This window comes from Sus scrofa, chromosome X, assembly GCF_054392235.1.
Source record: "Sus scrofa isolate SSC_HxYL_T2T_F1_AM1 chromosome X, Sscrofa_HxYL_maternal_Yorkshire_Landrace_v2.0, whole genome shotgun sequence".
Classification (NCBI taxonomy): Eukaryota; Metazoa; Chordata; class Mammalia; order Artiodactyla; family Suidae; genus Sus; species Sus scrofa.
In genome coordinates this window covers 36,109,080-36,130,954 of record NC_139401.1, presented here as the reverse complement: position 1 = coordinate 36,130,954, position 21,875 = coordinate 36,109,080, and the positions used below count along the sequence as shown (strand labels likewise).

Below are 21,875 nucleotides of genomic sequence, written 5' to 3'. Positions count from 1 at the left end.
ATAATTACATTTTCCCCCCACCCTTTGTTCTGTTGCAACATGAGTATCTAGACAAAGTTCTCAATGCTATTCAGCAGGATCTCCTTGTAAATCTATTCTAAGTTGTGTCTGATAAGCCCAAGCTCCCGATCCCTCCCACTCCCTCCCCCTCCCATCAGGCAGCCACAAGTCTCTTCTCCAAGTCCATGATTTTCTTTTCTGTGGAGATGTTCATTTGTGCTGGATATTTGATTCCAGTTATAAGGGATATCATATGGTATTTGTCTTTGTCTTTCTGGCTCATTTCACTCAGTATGAGATTCTCTAGTTCCATCCATGGTGCTGCAAATGGCATTATGTCATCCTTTTTCATGGCTGAGTAGTATTCCATTGTGTATATATACCACCTCTTCCGAATCCAATCATCTGTCGATGGACATTTGGGTTGTTTCCATGTCCTGGCTATTGTGAATAGTGCTGCAATGAACATGCGGGTGCATGTGTCTCTTTTAAGTACAATTTTGTCCGGATAGATGCCCAAGAGTGGGACTGCAGGGTCATATGGAAGTTCTATGGATAGATTTCTAAGGTATCTCCAAACTGTTCTCCATAGTGGCTGTACCAGTTGACATTCCCACCAACAGTGCAGGAGGGTTCCCTTTTCTCCACAGCCCCTCCAGCACTTGTTATTTGTGGATTTATTAATGATGGCCATTCTGACTGGTGTGAGGTGATATCTCATGGTAGTTTTGATTTGCATTTCTCTAATAATCAGGGATGTTGAGCATTTTTTCATGTGTTTGTTGGCCATCTGTATATTTTTGGAAAAATGTCTTTTGCCCATTTTTCCATTGATTGATTGGCTTTTTTGCCGTTGGGTTGTATAAGTTGTTTATATATTCTAGAGATTAAGCCCTTGTCAGTTGCATCATTTGAAACTATTTTCTCCCATTCTGTAAGTTGTCTTTTTGTTTTCTTTTGGGTTTCCTTTGCTGTGCAAAAGCTTTTCAGTTTGATGAGGTCCCATGGGTTTATTTTTGCTCTAATTTCTATTGCTTTGGGAGACTGACCTGAGAAACCATTCATGATGTTGATGTCAGAGAGTGTTTTTCCTATGTTTTCTTCTAGGAGTTTGATGGTGTCTTGTCTTATATTTAAGTCTTTCAGCCATTTTGACTTTATTTTTGTGCATGGTGTGAGGGTGTGTTCTAGTTTCATTGCTTTGCATGCAGCTGTCGAGGTTTCCCAGCAATGCTTGCTGAATAGGCTTTCTTTTTCCCATTTTATGTTCTTGCCTCCATTGTCAAAGATTAATTGACCATAGGTGTCAGGGTTTATTTCCGGATTCTCTATTCTGTTCCATTGACCTGTCTGTCTGTTTTGGTACCAGTACCACACTGTTTTGATGACTGTGGCTTTGTAGTATTGCTTGAAGTCTGGGAGAGTTATGCCTCCTGCTTGGTTTTTGTTTCTCAGGATTGCTTTGGCGATTCTGGGTGTTTTGTTGTTCCATATAAATGTTTGGATTGTTTGTTCTAGTTCTGTGAAAAATGTCATGGGTAATTTGATAGGGATTGCATTGAATCTGTAGATTGCTTTGGGTAGTATGGCCATTTTTACAATATTGATTTTTCCAATCCAGGAACATGGAATATCTTTCCATTTCTTTACATCTTCTTTGATTTCGTTGATTAAAGTTTTATAGTTCTCGGCATATAGGTCCTTTACCTCCTTGGTCAGGTGTATTCCGAGATATTTGATTTTGTGAGGTGCAATTTTAAAAGGTATCGTATTTTTATATTCCTTTTCTAATATTTCATTGCTGGTATACAGAAATGCGACTGATTTCTGAATGTTAATCTTATATCCTGCTACTTTTCTGAATCTGTTGATCAGTTCAAGTGCTGTCTGGGTTGAGTCCTTAGGGTTTTCTATGTATAGTATCATGTCATCTGCATACAGTGACAGTTTTACCTCTTCTCTTCCTATATGGATGCCTTTTATTTCTTTTGTTTGTCTAATTGCTCTGGCTAGGCCTTCCAAAACTATGTTGAAGGGCAGTGGTGAGAGTGGGCATCCCTGTCTTGGTCCAGATTTGAGTGAGAAGGCTTTCAGTTTTTCCCCATTGAGGATTATATTTGCTGTGGGTTTATCATAAATGGCTTTGATTGGAATTCCCATAGTGGCACAGTGGTTAACGAATCCGACTAGGAACTAAGAGGTTGCGGGTTCGGTCCCTGCCCTTGCTCAGTGGGTTAACGATCCGGCGTTGCCGTGAGCTGTGGTGTAGGTTGCAGACACGGCTCGGATCCCGCGTTGCTGTGGCTCTGGCGTAGGCCGGTGGCTACAGCTCCGGTTCAACCCCTAGCCTGGGAACCTCCATATGCCGCGGGAGCGGCCCAAGAAATAGCAACAACAATAACAACAAAAAAAAGACAATAAATAAATAAATAAATAAATGGCTTTGATTATATTCAGGAATGTTCCCTCTATACCCACTTTGGTGAGGGTCTTGATCATGAATGGATGTTGGACTTTGTCAAATGCTTTTTCTGCGTCTATTGAGATGATCTTATAATTTTTGACTTTTTTTTTTGTTAATGATGCTGATTGATTTGCGTATGTTGAACCAGGCATGATATATTTAAAATGACAAAATGGAAAAACCTACAACCAGGAATACTTCTCTCAGCAAGGCCTTCATTCAGATTTGATGGAGAGATTAAGAAATTTACAGAGAAGAAAAATCTAAAAGAGTACAGCACAACTAAATCAGCTTTACAAGAAATGCTAAAGGGACTTCTCTAAGTGGAAAACAAAATACCATGACTAGAAATAAGAAAATTATGAAAACAAAAATCTCACAGGTATGGACAAATATATCTGTATTTATATTATACATATGCATAGTAAATCAAGTACATATAAAGCTAGTAGTAAGGTTAACAGATGAAAGGAGTAAAATGATCTATATCCACAATAAGTAGTTAAAGGATACACAAGACAAAAAGATGTACAATATGATGTCAAAAGCAGTAAACATGAGGGGGGAGTAAAATTCAGGGATGTTCCAATAAACACACTTAGTTTTAAAGTATCAACAACATAAAACAATAACATACATATATAAGTTGCTATATATAAGCCTCATGGTAACCAGAAATCAAAAATCTACAATAGATATATAAACAAAAAAGAAAAGAGTCCAAACATAATACTAGTCATCAAATCACAAGGGAAAGCGCAAAAGAAGGAACAACAAAGAACTTCAAAAACAACCCAAACAATTAAAAAATGACATTAAGTACATGCCTATCAAAAATTACTTTAAGTGTAAATTGATTAAATGTTCCAGTCAAAAGACACAGAATGGCTGAATGAACACAGAAATAAGAACCATATATATGCTATCTACAAGAGACCCACTCTCAAATGACATATACAAACTCAAAGTGAGGGGTTGGAAAACAGCATTCCATGGAAATGGAAATGAAAACAGAGCCAGGGTAGCAGTACTTATATCAGACAAAATAGACTTTAAAATGAAGACTGTAACAAAAAGCAAAGAAGGACATACCATAAAGATCAAAGTATCAATGTAAGATTTAACACTTACAAATACATATGCACTCAGCACAGGATCACCTAAATACATAAAGCAAACATTAACAGACCTAAAGGGGGAGAAACTGATGGTAACATAATAATAGTAGGAGGCTTTTACATCCCATGACATATTAAACAAATGGAGATTATATATATATATATATATATATATATATATATATATATATATATATATATATAAAACATTCTATTCAAAAGCAGCAGAATACACATTCTTTTCAAGTGCACACAGGACGTTTTCCAGGATAGATCATATGACAGGCCACAAAACAAGTCTCAGTAAATTTAAGAAACTTATCATACATATCAAGCAACTTTCAAGCAACTTATCAAGCAACTTTCCTGACCACAGAGCTATGAGACCAGAAGTCAACACAAGAAAAAAAAAAAAAAAAAACTTCAAAAAACACGAACATGTGAAGGCTAAACAATATGCTACTAAACAATTAATTGATAACTTAAGAAATCAAAGAAGAAATTTTAAAAATACCTGGAGACAAATGAAAATGAAAACACAGCAATCCAAAATCTATGGGATGTAGCAAAAGAAGTTCTAAGAAAGAAGCTGATATCAATACAAGTTTACCTCAGGAAACAAGAAAAAACTCAAACAATCTAATCTTGTATATAAAAGAACAACAACAAAGAATAACAAACAAAATCCCAAGTTAGTGGAAGGAAATAAAACACAAAGATTAGAGAAGAAACAAATGAAATAGAGAAAAGAAATCAGTAGCAAACATCAATGAAAATAAAAGCTGGTTCTTGGAAAAAATAAACAAAATTTATAAACATTCAGACAGATTAACCTTGAAAAAAGAGGGCCCAAATCAATAAAATCAGAAATGAAAAAGGAGAAGTTACAACTAACACCACAGAAATACAAAAGAACATGAGACTACTATGAACTATTTTATGCCAATACAATAGACAACCTAGTAGAAATGGACAAATTCCTAAAAAGGTACAATTTCCCAAGACTGAACCAGGAAGAAATAGAAAATATAAACAGACCATTTTTCAGTAATGAAACTGAATGTGTAATGAAGCTCCCAAGAAACAAAAGTCACAGGCGAATTCTACCAAACACTTAGAAAAGAGTTTTCAAACTATTCCAAAAAATTGGAGAGGCAGGAATGCTTCCAAACTTACTATATGAGGCCAGCATCACCCTGATACCAAAGCTAGAAAATGATACAAAAAGAAAATTACAGGCCAATATCACTGATGAAAATAGATTTTTTAAAAAATCCTAAACAAAATATTTGCAAACTGAATTCAATACATTAGAAGGATCATATACGATGTTTAAGTGGGATTTATCATGCTTAAGGATTATTCAATATCCACAATTGAATGTTATATACTACAAATTGAATAAATAACTACAAGTTAATAAATTGAAGATTAAAAACCATATGATCATCTCAACAGATACATAAAAAGCTTTTGACAAGATTTAACATCCATTTCCCCCCACACATCCATGGCATAAAGGGGGATCAAATCCGAGCTGCATCTGCAATCCAAGCCACAGGTACAGCAATACCAGGTCCTGAACCCACTGCATCAATCCAGAGATTGAACCTGTGCCCCACCAGTGATCCAAGCTGCTGCAGATACAAGGCTGGATCCTCTAGATCCTTAACCTGCTGTGCCACAGTGGTAATTCCACAACATCAGACAAGAAAAATAAATAAAAGAAATCTGAATTGAAACTGTCACTATTTTGCAGATACCATGATAGTATACCTAGAAAATCCAAAAGAAGCCATCAAAAAACTACTAGAACTCAACAACAAATTCATTAAAATTACAGGGTACAAAATTAATATACATAAATTTGTTGCATTTCTATATACTAACAATGAACTATAAGAAAGAGAAATTAGGAAAACAATCCTATTTACAATGACATCAAAAAAATTAAAATACCTAGGAATAAATCTAAGGAGGTAACGCCTACACTTAGAAAATTATAAGATGCTAATGAAAAAAATAAAAAATGACACAAACAGATGGAAAGGTATACTGTGTTCATGGATTTAAAGATTTAAGCTGGGTGATTTTAAATGTTTTAACAATGTAAATTGGGGGGGGCAAGATGGCAGAGGAGTAAGAGGTCGTGCTCACCTTCTCCCACAAACACATCAAAAAAACACATCTACATGTAAAACTACTCACACAACATTAAGTGAATGCTGGCAGAAGAACTTAAACCTCAAAAAAGGGCAAGGAACTCTTAGCATATCTGGGTAGAACAAAAGAAAAAAAGAGAGAGAAAAGGAAACAGGTTGGGAATAGTATTCCTGAGATGGAGCTGCTAAAGAGAAAAGGAACCCACATTCTGGGAAGCTACCTAACTGATGAAAGATCAGCTGAGTCAGCTGGACCTCAAGGACTCAGAGAAAAGCAGATCAGCTGGACTGAGAACAGCAAAGCAGAGTGAGAGCCGCACAGATCATCTGAACCACCAGCCTGGACACCACAGCCTGAGATGCTCAGGTGGGGGCTGGGAGCTGTGACTCAGGCTCTGGAGGTCAGTCCTGGGGAGAGGACTGGAGCTGGTGGTGTGGAGACAGCCTAAGGGGCTAAGGAGCAGTGTGCCACGGGCAGGGGAACAGTATGCCATGGGCTGAGGAGGGGAACGCCATGGCAGAGAGAACCCGGGAGAAGATCCGGACCCACAGAAGAAGTAAGGCACCATTGCTGGGGAGGGCAAGAAGAAGAGGTATGGACAGCCATAGGAAATTCCCTGCACCAGAGCATGTGCATGCCCATGGGCTCTCAGAGGGTAGGGTGGATCTGGCACAGGCTACGAGGGGCAAGAAGACTTTTTCTCATTTAGGGGAGATTGGGTGCTTCTTGTGTATGCCACCAGTGGCCAGGCACCTCTTCTGGGGGCTAAGGGCATCAGGGGGCTAAGTGCAAAGTGGTGCCTCTTGCACTACCTACAGGTGGCAGGGACAAACTGTGGCAGTCATCTCAGAGGCCAGAGGGAGGTCTGGCTTGCCACGACTGGGGGCCTGTGAGTGGCCTTAGCCTGTGACCCCCGTCACCTCAGGGGTTGGCAAAAAAGAAAAAAAGAGGGCACTGCAACCAAGCACCACACACTGTTGCTCTCCCTCCCATGGGAACCCACCAACCCTGCAGCTCCCACTGCTGAATGCTCTGGGCAGCACCCAGACACTTGGTCACTGTCCCTTCCCAAGAACCTACAAGTAGGAACAGCTGGTACAACACCTCCTGTGTGGGCTAAGTGGGACAGGTTGCTTCTTGCATGGTCTGCAGGGGGCTAAGTGGGACAGGGTACTTGCATGGTCTGCAGGCAGCAGGGGCAAACTGCTACAGTTATCCCTGATTCCAGAGGTGGGCATGGCCCACCACCACTGGGGATGCCTGAAGAAAAATCACTTGCAGCCCCATTCACCTCAAGGGCACCACAGAGGAGGGCATTGTGACTGAATACCACCTGTTGGTGCTCTCACACCCCTGGGAACACACCTGCCCTGTTGCTGCCACTGCCAAACATTCCAGGCATTACCCACATGCCTGATCTCTGTCACTTCCCAGGATCCTGCAACTAGGAGCAGCCTGTACAGCACCTCTGATGTGGGCTAAGTGAGACGGGTTGCTTCATACATGGTCTACAGGTGGTGGGACAAACCATCACAGTTATCACTGACTCTAGAGATGGTCATGGCTCACTCCCAATAGGGGTCCCTGAACAGGCACTACCTCTGGTTCCAATCACCTCAGAGGAGGGCACTGCAATCAAACACAAGCTGTTGCTGCTCTCACTCCCCTGGGAACTCACGCACCCTGCTCTTGCTACTGCCAAATGCTCTGGTCACCTTGAAGATCTGCCTAGAGCTTATTACCACTTCCCAGGCCCTGCAACTAGGAGTAGCCTGTGACACTTTCCTGTAGGTCCTTGCTGCTGTTGAGAGCCCAATGACCAGGCACTGACTGTTGGCCCTACCCATTGCCTCCTTCTCCTTGAAAACACACTGAGCATCCTGGGAATAACAGTCTTCTCACACCAAAGAAAGAGACAGCAAATATTCAAACTTCCACATCAAAAATAAATAGTAACCCCCCCAAAATACAAAGGGGTATGCTTGCATAGAAGTAGCCTTACAAGACTACAGTTTGGCTTCCCGAAACTCACAGAAAAAGAAAAACACAAGCAAGATGAAGAAGCTCAGAAACCATTCCCAGTTAAAAAGACCAGGAGAATTCACCTAAAGCAGTCAACAATGAAATGGACCTTGGCAGTCTGACAGACTTTGAGTTCAAAAGGGAGATAGTGAAAATACTGAAGGAATGAAGAAAGGATATGTACAGTAATGCAGATTCCTTTAGAAAGGATCTAGAAAATACAAGGAGGAGCCAAGAAAAACTAGAAAATTCATTTGCAGAGAAGCAAACTGAGCTAAAGGCAATAAAAAGCAGAATGAATGATGCAGAGGAACAAATTAGTGACGTGGAAGATAAAAAAAATGGAAATCACCCAATCAGAATGGCAGACAGAAAACCAAATGAAAAAACATCAAAGCAATATCAGAGACCTATGGGATAATATAAAGCAGGCCAATCTATGCATAATAGGAATTCCAGAAGGAAAAGAAAAAGAAAAGGGGATTGAAAATATATTTGAAGAAATTATGGCTGAAAACTTTCTAAATCTAAAGGATACTGACATCAAGATACAGGAAGCACAGAAGGTCCCAAACAAGTGGAACCCAAACAGGCCCACAACAAGACATATTATAATAAAAATGGCAAAAGTTAAAGATAAAGAGAGGATTCTAAAGGCAGCAAGAGAAAAGCAAAATTAATTATACGGGAACCCTCATAAGGCTATCACCTTATTTCTCTACAGAAACACTATAGGCCAGAAGTGAGAGGCAAGATATATTTAACGTGCTGAAAGGAAAAAATTTGCAACCTAGAATACTCTATCCAGCAATAATATCATTTATATAGAAGGGGTAATAAAGAATTTCTCCAGTAAACAAAACTAAGAGTACAGCAATACTAAACCCATCCTAAAAGAAATACTGAAAGGGCTTCTCTTAACTAAACAAACAAACAAAAAATGAGAGAGAGACAAAAAAAGAAGAATTAGGATGGAGGAAACCACAACTGAAAAGCAATCACTTAAATAAGCCAGCATACAGATCTAAACATGAAGATGTTAAAAAAAAAAGTCATGCGGGAAAGGAAAGTAAGACATTACAGATTCTTTTTTTATTTTAATGATGTGTTTGAGCCTATATGATTATCAGGCAAAAGCAAGCATATATAGGAAGGGGTTAATGTACTTAAAAAACAAGGCACCACAAATAAAACCCAAACATTACATTCACAAAAACTGAAAAGAAAATTACTCAAGCATGAAATAAATGGAAACCATCCAAACCAAAAAAGAAAGGAAAAAAAAGAGAAACATAGAATCAACTGGGGAACAGGGTTTAAAATGAAATAAATAAACATCTATTAATAATCACCTTTAATGTCAAGGGACTGAATGCTCCAATCAAAAGACACAGAGTGGCAGATTGGATAAAAAAGCAAAAACCTTCAAAATGCTGTCTACAAGAAACTCACCTTAGGACAAAGGACACATATAGATTGAAAGTGAGGGGATGGGAAAAGATATTTCATGCCAATGGACAAGACAGGAAAGAAGGAGTTGCAATACTCATATCAGACAAAATGGACTTTAAATTGAAGGCCATAAAGAAAGAAAAAGGATACTATTTAATAGTAAAAGGATCCATTCAAGAAGAGGATATTACAATTGTCAATATATATGCCCCTAATCTAGGAGTACCCAGATACCTCCAACAAATACTAACAGACATAAAAGGAGAAATTGATGGGAATACAACCATAGAAGGAGACGTTAACACCCCACTCACATCAATGGACAGATCCTCTAGACAGGCAATCAATAAGGCAACAGAGATCCTAAAGGACACAATAGAAAAGGTAGATTTAATTGACATTTTCAGGACATTACATCCAAAAAAACCAGAATATACATTCTTCTCAAGTACACATGGAACATTCTCAAGAATTGATCACATACTGGGGCACAAAGCTAACATCAACCAACTTAAGAGTATAGAAATTATTTCAAGTATCTTCTCTGACAACAATGGCATGAAACTAGAAATCAACCACAGGGAAAGAAATGAGAAAAAACTGACTATATGGAGACTAAACAACATGCTACTAAAAAACCCATGGGTCAATGAGGAAATCAAGAAGGAAATTAAAAAAAACCTTGAGATAAATGATAGTGAAGACACAACCACTCAAAATCTATGGGATGCCACAAAGGCAGTGCTCAGAGGGAAATTCATAGCAATACAGGCTTTCCTCAGAAAAGCAGAAAAATCACAAACTGATAACTTAACCTACCACCTAAATGAATTAGAAAAAGAAGAACAAAAAAACTAATGTTAGCAGAAGGAAGGAAATCATAAAGACCAAAGAGGAAATCAATAAAATAGAGATTAAAAAAAATAGAAAAGTATCAATAAATCCAAGAGCTGGTTCTGTGAAAAGGTAAACAAAATTGACAAGCCCCTGGCCAGACTCACCAAGAACAGGAGAGGAAAAACCCCAAATAATCAAAATAAGAAATGAAAAAGGAGAAATCACAACAGATACTACAGAAATACAAAAAACCATGAGAGAATACTAGGAACAATTGTATGCCAACAAATTTGACAACCTAGAAGAAATGGACAACTTCCTAGAGACCTACAGCCTGCCAAGACTGAATAGAGAAGAAATAGATCAACTGAACAGACTGATCACTAGAAATGAAATTGAATAAGACATAAAAATCAATCCCTACAAATAAAAGTCCAGGACCAGATGGTTTCACAAGTAAATTCTACCAAACATATAAAGAGAAAATTATACCTATCATCCTTAAACTTTTTCAAAAGGTTGAAGAAAGAACACTCCCAAAGACATTCTACGATGCCACCATCACCCTAATTCCAAAACCAGACAAAGATAACCACCAAAAAAGAAAACTATAGGCCAATATCCTTGATGAATATAGATGCAAAAATTCTCAACAAAATTTTAGCCATTTGAATCCAACAACATATAACAAGATCGTACACCACAACCAGGTGGGATTCATCCAAGGTGCACAAGGATGGTTCAACATATGCAAATCAATCAATGTTGTATACCACATTAACAAAAGAAAAGTCAAAAACCACATGATCATCTCAATAGGGGCAGAAAAAACACTGGACAGAGTCCAACATCCATTCATGATAAAAACTCTTACCAAAGTGGGTATAGAGGGAACATACCTTAACATAATCAAAGCCATTTATGACACACCCACAACAAATATAATACTCAGCAGAGAAAAGCTGAAAACCTTCCCACTAAAATCTGGAACAAGACAAGGATGCTCACTCTCACCACTGTTATTCAACATAGTATTGGAAGTCCTAGCCACAGCAATCAGACAAACAAAAGAAATAAAAGGCATCCAAATAGGAAGAGAAGAGGTAAAACTGTCACTGTATGCAGATGACATGATACTATACATAGAAAACCCTAAGGACTCAACCCAGACAGCACTTGAACTGATCAACAGATTCAGAAAAGTAGCAGGATATAAGATTAACATTCAGAAATCAGTCACATTTCTGTATACTAACAATGAAATATTAGAAAAGGAATACAAAAATACAAAACCTTTAAAAATTTCACCCCAAAAAACCAAATACCTGGGAATACACATGACCAAGGAGGCAAAGGACCTTTACGATGAGAACTCTAAAACATTAATCAAGGAAATTAAAGAAGATGTAAAGAAATGGAAAGATATTCCATGCTCCTGGGTTGGAAAAAAATAATACTGTAAAGATGGCCATACTACCCAAAGCAATCTATGGATTCAATGCAATCCCTATCAAATTACCCACAACATTTTTCAAAGAACTAGAATAAATAATCCAGAAATTTATATGGAACCACAAAAGACCCAGAATTGCCAAAGCAATCCTAAGGAACAAAAACCAAGCAGGAGGCATAACTCTCCCATATTTCAGGCAATATTAGAAAGCCACAGTCATCAAGACAGTGTGGGACTGGTACCAAAACAGACACACAGACCAATGGAACAGAATAGAGAACCCAGAAATAAACCCAGACACCTACGGTCAATTAATCATTTTCGAAGGAGGCAAGAACATAAAATGGGAAAAAGAGAGTCTTTTCAGCAAGAATTGCTGGGAAACCTGGACAGCTGCATGCAAATCAATGAAACTGGAACACACCCTCAAACTGTGCACAAAAATAAACTCAAAATGGCTTAAAGACTTAAATGTAAGACAAGACCCCATCAAACTTCTGGAAGAGAACATAGGCAAAACATTCTCTGACATCAACCTTACAAATGTTTTTTCAGGTCAGTCTCCCAAAGCAAGAGAAATGAAAGCAAAAATAAGCCAGTGGGGCCTAATCAAACTGACAAGCCTTTGCACAGCAAAGGAAACCATAAAAAAAAAAAAAAAAAAAAAAAAAAGACAACTTACAGAATGGGAGAAAATAGTTTCAAATGATGCAGAAAATAGTTTCAAATGATGCAATGGACAAGGGCTTAATCTTTAAAATATACAACTTATACAACTTAACAGCAAAAAAGCAAACAACCCAAATGGAAAAATGGGCAAAAGACCCGAATAGATATTTCTCCAAGGAAGATGTACAGATGACCAATAAGCACATGACAAAATGCTCAACATCACTGATTATTAGAGAAATGCACATCAAAACTACCATGAGATACCACCTCACACCAGTCAGAATGGCCATCATTCATAAGTCCACAAATAACAAATGCTGGAGGGGGTGTGGAGAAAAGGGAACCCTCCGGCACTGTTGGTGGGAATGTAAGCTGTTACAACCACTATGGAGAACAATATGGAGGTACATTAGAAAACTATACGTAGAACTACTATATGACCAGAAATCCCACTCTTGGGCATATATCCTGACAAAACTCTACTTAAAAAAGACACATGCACCCCCATGTTTATTGCAGCACTATTCACAACAGCTAAGACATGGAATCAACCCAAACGTCCACTGATAGATGATTGGATTAGGAAGATGTGGTATATACACACAGTGGAATACTACTTAGCCATAAAAGAAACCGAAACCCAAATAATGCCATTTGCAGCAATATGTAGAGAACTAAAGACTCTCGTACTGAGTGAAGTAAGTCAGAAAGACAATTTAAATACCATATATCACTTATATCTGGAATCTAATATAAGGCACAAAGGAACCATTCCACAGAAAAGAAAATCATGGACTTGGAGAATAGACTTGTGGTTGCCACGGGGGAGGGGGAGGGAAGGGGTGGATTGGGAGCTTGGGGTTAATGGATGCAAACTATTGCCTTTGGAATGGATTAGCAATGAGATCCTACTGTGTAGCACTGGGAACTATGTCTAGTCACCTATGATGGAGCATGATAATGTATGAAAATTTAATGTATACATGTATGTGTAACTGGGTCACCATGCTGTACAGTAGAAAAAAAATTGTTTTGGGGAAATAAGAATTAAAAAAAATTGAAAAAAGAAAAAAAAAACAATGTTAATTGGTATGTGGGTGGGCTCAAAACGAAGCACAGGCTCTATGTATTAACATTCAAGTTTTGATCTATATTTTATTATCTCCATGTTATTTATTTATAACATTTTAGTAGTTCATACCTGTATGTAAGCCATTTGTAATCTGACCAACTCAAATCATTATAAATCGCAAATTAAATAAATGCCTGTTACTACTAATTTCAATCAAGATTTTTGGTTGATAAAGCAAAAACCAACTTTGAGTCACTTAGGCAGGAAAAGAAGTTAATAGAAAGATAGCATAGATTCAGCAAGAAGGGTAAAGAACCAGGTTTAGAAACTGTAAGAACTGCTAGACACAGTTAAGATCACACCATGACAATAATAATCTTAAAATACTGAGGCTGGTACAGACTGTGTTGAAATTTGAGTACCCACTGTTACTACCTTGGGAGTCACCAGGCTCTTATCAATGGATTTCATCAATCTTGAGTCCTCTCTCTCATTTCTTCTGCCCCTATTCCCTGAATAAGAAAGGTGTTTAGCCACTGATTTTTTTTCAAAGTCCAAGTAACTATTTAATTAGTGATTCAATTAATTTTCAAATTTTTCTAATACAGAGGACTCAAATTCAGATGGCTCTAAGGCAAATATTTTTGTATGTATCTACTGCATAGAAAATATTTATTGCATATATTTGAGGAATAAAAGAAATCACAGGGAATAAAGGATTGGTTTAATAAAAGTTAGAGATAGTAACATTTCATAAAGTAAATGTTTTAGATTCTATAGAAAACATTTCAGCTACTCTAAGATGGAAACTGAAATAAACTGAAATGATCTTTGATTCAGGCAATTGATTTGAGAGGAACAGTATCTACCCAGACAGTTTCTCAGATGTCTTCCTTTTTTTTTTTTTCCCCCTCTTTAAGGCCACACTTGTGTCACATGTGCTAGGGGTCAAACTGGAGTGGCAGCTGCCGGACTATGCCACAACCACAGTAACACCAGCTCCCTAACCCGGTGAGTGAGGCCAGGGATCGAACCCACATCCCCATGGATACTAGTTGGGTTCTTAACCTGCTGAGCCACAACAGAAACTCCATTCCTTTGCTTTTTTAAGTTAAACAAAACATTTTATTCCTAATTAACTAAACAATAATATCCCTAAGATGGGGAAAAAGGGACACAGAGAGTTTGCATTCTTGCTTGCAACAAGAACAAACCCATACTCTGTATATTTTTAAATGGAAATAAAATGGACAGTATTGGTTAAGAATAAATCAGTAAACACAGCTGTAAGTATGTAACAGGTGTAAGGCACTTTCATAATTACTGGAGGAAATGCAAATTTGACAAAACTCTCAGAATTACAAAAGCACATATCCTTAGAATCAGCAATTCTACGTTTAAGAATTTATTATGAAGATATACTTGCATGCATTCATGGGAAATGATACATGTACAAGATTGTTTTTATAGCATAGTTTGTAATAGCAATCTGGAAACAAATGTTCATAAATAGGCAACTGGCTCTATAAATGACTGCATTCATAGAAGAAAATGTTATTGAAAAGAATGAACAAAGCCATTGTGTACTTAAAGGAAACAGTCTCCAACTTGTTTATTACTTTTTACGGCTGCACCTGTGGCATATTGAAGTTCCCAGGCTAGGGGTCGAATTGGAGCTGCAGCTGCCAGCTTACACCACAGCCACAGCAACGTGGGATCTGAGCCATTTCTGCGACCTACACCAGAGGTCATGGCAACGCTGGATCCTTAATCTACTGAGCAAGGCCAAGAATTGAACCTGCATCCTCACAGATACTAGTCAGGTTCGTAACCCATTGAGCCACAGTGGGAACTCCCATCTTCGACTTGTTTCAGGTGAAAAAGGAAATATGCAGAAAATGCATGGGTACTAGATGGATATATTATATATGTGTGTGGAAAGATATACATGTGTATAACATTGTGATGTACATATAATTTATCCATCCACTCCCTGGTATAGCTCTGGAAGAAACTTAATGGCATTTGCCGCCTTTGATGACTGAGGGTAACAGAGTAATATGATTGGGGACAGGGTAAAAGAAAAAGCTTGATTATAAACCTTTTTAAAAAAATTATAAACAATGTTTAAGCTATTACCTATTTTAGAAAGGTGATTTAGAATATATAATTTAGTGAAAAATTTCAAATCTGATGTGATGATATAGGTTACTACGTCTTTACAAACCGATACTGCACAACACTGTGGGCTCTACTGGAAGATGTTAACATTGGTGTTTGCCTTCTGGGTGAGAACAGTCCCCTTTGTTCTCTAGCAGGGACAACTTTCTTTCCACTGGATATTGGCATTTCTGCCCACTGTTGAACTTAAATTGCAGCCATGGCCACTGATTATGGTCATGAATGTTAGCATTAATGTCAGCAATAGCTGGTGACAAAGCCGACATCTGGGAGTTTGCAGAAAGTGAACAGCCCAACTCAGGAAAGTAAAGCAGAGTAATTTGTTGGACATGTCAAAATTCACATCAAAGAATGAGGTAATATAATAAGAAATGAATGAACCCTGGGGCAACATCATTAATAAGAGGAGTTATCAGATTGCCTCTCCAAATCCTCATTATCAGCTCTGCCAGGAAAATACACTTATCATAAAGGAAACACTAACAAAAATGTTGCATGACCCTTGTCTCACTGTGTTTAGGATTTATCATGAAGCCAGAAAATGTGAATGTTAACTCCAAAGTCATTGCAGGGAGAAGTCTCCACTTAAACTAAAATGCAATGGCAAAATCATCCATGTGACAAAATGGAAAGGACTAACTTCATGGGGAAAGGTTGGCAACAGGATTACTTTCAAATATCCTTGTCTCTTTTATACAAATTAATACCTAGAATATCATTCAAAGGTTTTACTTGTCCTAAATATATATTTTGTAAAATTATACTTTTCTTTCTTGCTTTTCTGACCTGTAGCCATAATAGCATTCAAACCATACGAATCCCATGCTCCAATGCATCTATGGAATATTGAACTTCTCTGCAAAGCAATGCTCATCAAACATATCTAAAATATTAAATTCTGAAATCAAGTAATGCCAAATGAAGTCCCTTTTTTTCTATAAATGACTTAGTTTACTACCTTATCTAAAATCTTTGAATATGGTTTTAGAATGGTTAAAATAAAGAAATAAAATGGAAGAATAGAAAGAAGAGAACTGGAGATCGGAAAAGTCTATTGTAAATTTAGAAATATACTGACTGCCAAATAGAAAATCAGGACAAAAATGTTCTAAGCACCTTGGATCAAGTTTTTGCAACTATACTCATGTACCATAATTTTATCTTTAGTGAAAAAAATCTGTTTACTACTGGAATGAGTTTACTATATCAGAGTGGTGACATGGCATGTAGCTATACCATGAAACCACATATGCATATGAGTAAAGCCACGTATAATAATTCAAAACTGACAATGCTTTCCTCTCTTCCTTCCATTTTCCCTTTTTTCCCCTTCCCTTCCTCCTCCCTCCCTCTTTCCTTTCTTAATTTTTTCCTCTTCTCCTTTCTTTTCTTTTCGCAGTCGCACCTGCGGCATATAGAAATTCCCAGGCTAGGGGTCGAATTGGAACTACAGCTGAGGCCTATGCCACAGCCATGACAACACGAGATCCAAGCTGCATCAGTGACCTACACCACAGCTTATGGCAATGCCAGATCCTTAACCCACTGGACGAGGCCAGGGATTGAACCTGCATTCTCACAGAAACCACTTCGGGTCCATAACCTGCTGAGCCACAACAGAACTCCTCTCCTTTCTTTTTTTAAATCTCCACTCTGGGAGTTCCCGTCGTGGTGCAGTGGTTAACGAATCCGACTAGGAACCATGAGGTTGCGGGTTCGGTCCCTGCCCTTGCTCAGTGGGTTAACGATCCGGCGTTGCCGTGAGCTGTGGTGTAGGTTGCAGATGCCGCTCGGATCCAGTGTTGCTGTGTCTCAGCCATAGGCTGGTGACTACAGCTCCGATTCGACCCCTAGCCCGGGAACCTCCATATGCCGTGGGAGCGGCCCAAAGAAATAGCAAAAAGACAAAAAAAAAAAAATTAAATAAATAAATAAATAAATAAATAAATAAATAAATAAATCTCCACTCTGAAGTACAATCTAGACTAGTTTCCATTCCATGTATGATTTGTGCAAGTAGCTTTTGGTGAGCTTGAAATAACTATCAATACAATTCCAATTTATTTTAGTGGTGTTTTATCAAGCCCTCATACCTTGACACCTTCCAGGAATGTGTCTTGATAGACTAATCCTTGATCAAATTCTAAACAGTAAGAAGAATATACACACGCAACACATAAGCAATCTCATGAAGCTATGCGTAACTTGCTATGGGTTAAGAAAGGAAGCAAGTTGATAATGCCTGGGGGAATGTGGGAGACTTCCTCTAAGAGGTAACATTTGATCTACCATGGAACAATATACAAGAATTTGCCAGACAGATAAGACAGGGTGGCAGGGTATTTATTGCCTACATAAGGGAGATCAGGAAAAATGTGGCTAACCCAGTCAATAACAACAGATTAGTTGGTTTAGGAAATACTTTTTGATGTGAATTTCTAAAACCAGAGTCAAATCCTACTGGGTCCCTGAAGGATTTAAGTGAGTTCATGTTGAGATCCCATTCAAATAATGACATACTTAGCCTAAAAGGACAGGATATTGCTGTTGACCAACTCATAGTGTGGTTCACATGGGATTGTCAAGGCCAGAGTGGTCTAGATAGCTCTCAAGGTGAACAAGGAAGACCCTGGAAACGTTATTGGATTGTGATGACAAGATGCAGGGGAAACATCCTGAAAACAGGCATCCATAAATGATGTGCTCTAATTTGTGAGATTTTTCAAAAATCTGCAACTGCTTGCTCTCAGAATACCAAATGGCTTGGGCAGGGCACTAGTCGAGGCATTCAAATATTTTTGTGCACATCTAATAATGTTGATGGAAATTCTTAACCATTTATGGTGTTTTCATTTAGAAGCAAGGAAGAGAGAGTCTTTCTATTCCCATTAGATGTTTCCTTTTCCCTAGAATATTGGCATCTTCATGCAAATATAATTCCCAGGGTGCATGCACTTCAGTCTATTCATTGTATAAATCCATTTTTTAAAATCCTTTTGGTTGTCTAAACTATATTTTTCTATAAAACATCCTGGAATTCTACTCACAAAACGGTGAGTGGGTATGCTCCTGATGCCTCAGTTATTGTAAACTCCTAGACTCCAAATATCAGTTTTAGGATTCCTAGAAGTGAGTTCCTTCCCCCTCTCTAGGTGGATACCCCTATATGACTACTTTTTCTTTGTCTTTTTGTCTTTTCTGGGGCCACACCTGCTGCATATGGATGTTCCCAGGCTAGGGGTCTAATCGGAGCTGTAGCCGCCGGCCTACACCATAACCACAGCAGTGCCAGATCCGATCCACATCTGTGACCTACACTACAGCTCATGGTAATGCTGGATCATTAACCTACTGAGTGAGGACAGGGATTGAACCTGCAACCTCATGGTTCCTAGTTGGATTTGTTTCCGCTGTACCATGATGGGAACTTCAAAATTAGAGATTTTGAGAGACCCTCAAAGATCACTTAATGCCTCTATTCTTTGAGTGGAGAGAACTATTATGTTCAGCACAGACTTAAGCAATTAATTTCTTAAGAAACTGACAGAGTAAATTGGAGTATTATTCAAATGTCATTGCCAAATCATCATCTTTCTCTTCAAATAAATGAAGTCAGTTTCATTCTTAAGTGGGTTATTACTATACCTTGGCACAAACATTCTTTTATATTATAGAAAAATTCAATGGAAAATGGGATATAATTTGTCAGCAACATACCCATTACTATACCTTGGCACAAACATTCTTTTATATTATAGAAAAATTCAATGGAAAATGGGATATAATTTGTCAGCAACATATCCATTCTAAAATTTTAAAAACCTCATTACTGTCTTTGAAAGAGTAGTATCATTAAAAGATGCTTATGAATTATCTCAGTTGCCAAGGATTCATTTAATCCTAATGAGTCATTATGTGGTAGAAGACCCCCCCCCCCGGATTTTTCCTTTGAAAATCAGCTTAGAAATATTTCTCCAAAAAAGGAGCAGGCAACTCAATGATCTGGCACCATCAGTTCCCAACAGTGTGTTGACTAACCAAAACACCAGAAACAAATTTGCCTACAAAATCAGTCATTCATCAGGTAACCCCAAAGTCCACCTGAACTGGATTTAGTCAACTGTACATAGGCAACATTGCTTCTTTATTCAAGTATCTACTGAGACCATACTCCATGTGGAGCACTGTAGCACAAAAGCAGTTTGGCAAATTGGACCTCAGACTCCACCATCAAGCTATCTTGGGCCTCCTTCCCCCCTATGTCTTTGAGAGTACTTCTGAAGCAGAGTATCTGGGTCCCAAGTCCTGCTCTGTGGCACATGATAGCTGAGCAATTCCTCTCTAATCCTGTTTCCTTATCTGTAAAATGGGAGTAAGAAGTCCTAGTTCATAGTTTTAAGGAAGGTCAAAATAATACTTCAAAGATACTTAAGAAAATTGTCTTGAGTATAGTTTAAGTCCCCAAAATTGTGATTCACTTTGGTTAAAAAGAAACCATAAAGCAAATGTTTCAATAGTATTTAGAAAATGTTGGAGGAAATAATTGGGGGTTTTTTGGTATGGAAATTTAACCAAACTTTAATTTTAAAAAATTACTAAATTTTTTTTTTTTCTTTTTTGGTCATACCCTCAGCATGCAGAAGGTCCTGGGCCAGGGATTGAGCCTGTGCCACAGCAGCGACCCAAGCCACTGCAATGACAAATGCTGGATCCTTAACCTGCTGAGCTACAAGAAAACTCTGAAGTAATTGGTTTTGATACAAGTGCTTTTGGTAATGCAGGGCCCTTTGTTAATCTTTATTGAAAAGATAACAAAGAAGGCTGGGAAATATTTACAAAACAATTACCATAAATGCACAAGGTATAAAGAGCATTAGTCATGTACTGATTTAATTTAATCTATACATGTTCTTTATCCTGTCATTGTAAAATTGATTTTTGGCCAAGTTTGTTGCCAATGGAAGAAATTCTCTTATAACATTCAGTTTTCATTTGCAGTTTTATTTTTATCCCTAGTGTAACATAATCCTTAACCTCATGACTGTAACAGGGCTTCATGTACCTGTTTTCTATAGAAAATGTCATCTGTTGGAGTATGTATGACAGGAAATTGGATTTACTCAACAAAATTGTAAACACTAGCCCTCTGATGTTTAGCTCAATATCTCTGTCCTGCTAAATGTGGTAATACATCAACTACATATGTGACACATATTATCATATGCTTTATCCATGAGACAGCTTTCTAATGCTAAATTTCTCCTTTTGGGCCTATTTGCAAAAAAAATAAATTTGTGACTCTAACACATTCATTTCAAAGCAAAACAAAGCGATTCTTTAACAATGAATGCTAAGTACAAAGCCAGCATCAACTGTGGCTAGTTATACTTTTTTACTTGTTCTCTCTTCTACCGTTTGACAACTAGCTGCTCTAAGGCTGATAGAATAACGAAACTAGAGTCACCAAGGCTCAGAACTGAGTTAACTGTCCTGCTGAGCTTTCATCCTTTTTTAAATTTTTTGGCCACGCCCATAGCCTGTGGAAGTTCCTGGGCCAGGGATCAAACCCATGCCATGGCAGTGACCTGAGCCCCTGCAGTGACAACTCCAGATCCTTAACATGCTAGGCCATTAGGGAACTCCCGGCCTTTTGTCTTAATCCTTGTCCCTACTTTCCTATAATAATTGCCTACAAATACCAATGCCCTGCTTAGAATTTGGGGCCAGATATACTCTTGCTCTTTCTACTAAGTACTGGTGTCCCAACCAGAAACCCAAGCTTATGGCTGGTGTCTGGCACCTGCTGAGAGGTCTTTGAGTCCCAGTGCCTGCTGGTCTGCCTTCATCTCTGAACAAGATCTTCTACAAAGATTCCCTAGGCACTCACCCGTGAAAGAAACAACAACCAAACACCAGATTTTTTTTTTTTTTTTTTTTAAGTACTGTGTCTTGATCACATCCCATAGCAAATAGAAGTAAATGTAAAATCCTGCAGTCTAAATCATGGGCCTAGTGTTGCTTTTCTCTTTGAGTGTAAGGATCATTCTAGGTCATGGCATCAAGACAGAGGCTGTTTAGTATCTGGTTAGTCCTGGGGACAGAAAAGTAAAGAGAAACTCAGTGAAAAAATTCCTATACTCTCAGTTTGTTTTGGGCTGAACAATGTTGAATTTTATCTGAAATTTGTGCTCCTGGAAAACAGTGATGGTTAAAGAACTACTTCCCATCCATTTGGGTTCAAGGAAATGACTTACTGCAGAGAAATACCCATGCCCATATGGCTTAGAAAAGACTCACAACATTCCCCTTGTTTCTCGAAGACAGAGCCAGGCACAGACCCTCCAAATTCCAACTCTTTGTCTCATCAAAGATTAGCTGAACTAATTTTTCCAGCTGATCAATTAAGAAAAAATGCTTGTTAACCAGACTTTGGTTCATCTT

At 38.1% G+C, this 21,875-nt stretch overlaps 1 protein-coding gene across 3 annotated transcripts in view; it reads right to left on the bottom strand.

Annotated features, from left to right (window-relative positions):
* PRRG1 (proline rich and Gla domain 1) overlaps positions 1–21,875 on the bottom strand; it is an 880,589-nt gene that overhangs the window by 724,771 nt on the left and 133,943 nt on the right. Inside the window, exon 2 of one of the 3 annotated variants that reach the window (XM_085007674.1) lies at positions 9,534–9,582. The exons of the other annotated variants lie outside the window; for them this stretch is intronic. The gene's annotated coding sequence lies outside the window, so the exon portion shown is untranslated. The remainder of the gene's footprint in view (positions 1–9,533; positions 9,583–21,875) is intronic. 3 annotated transcript variants of the gene reach the window in all.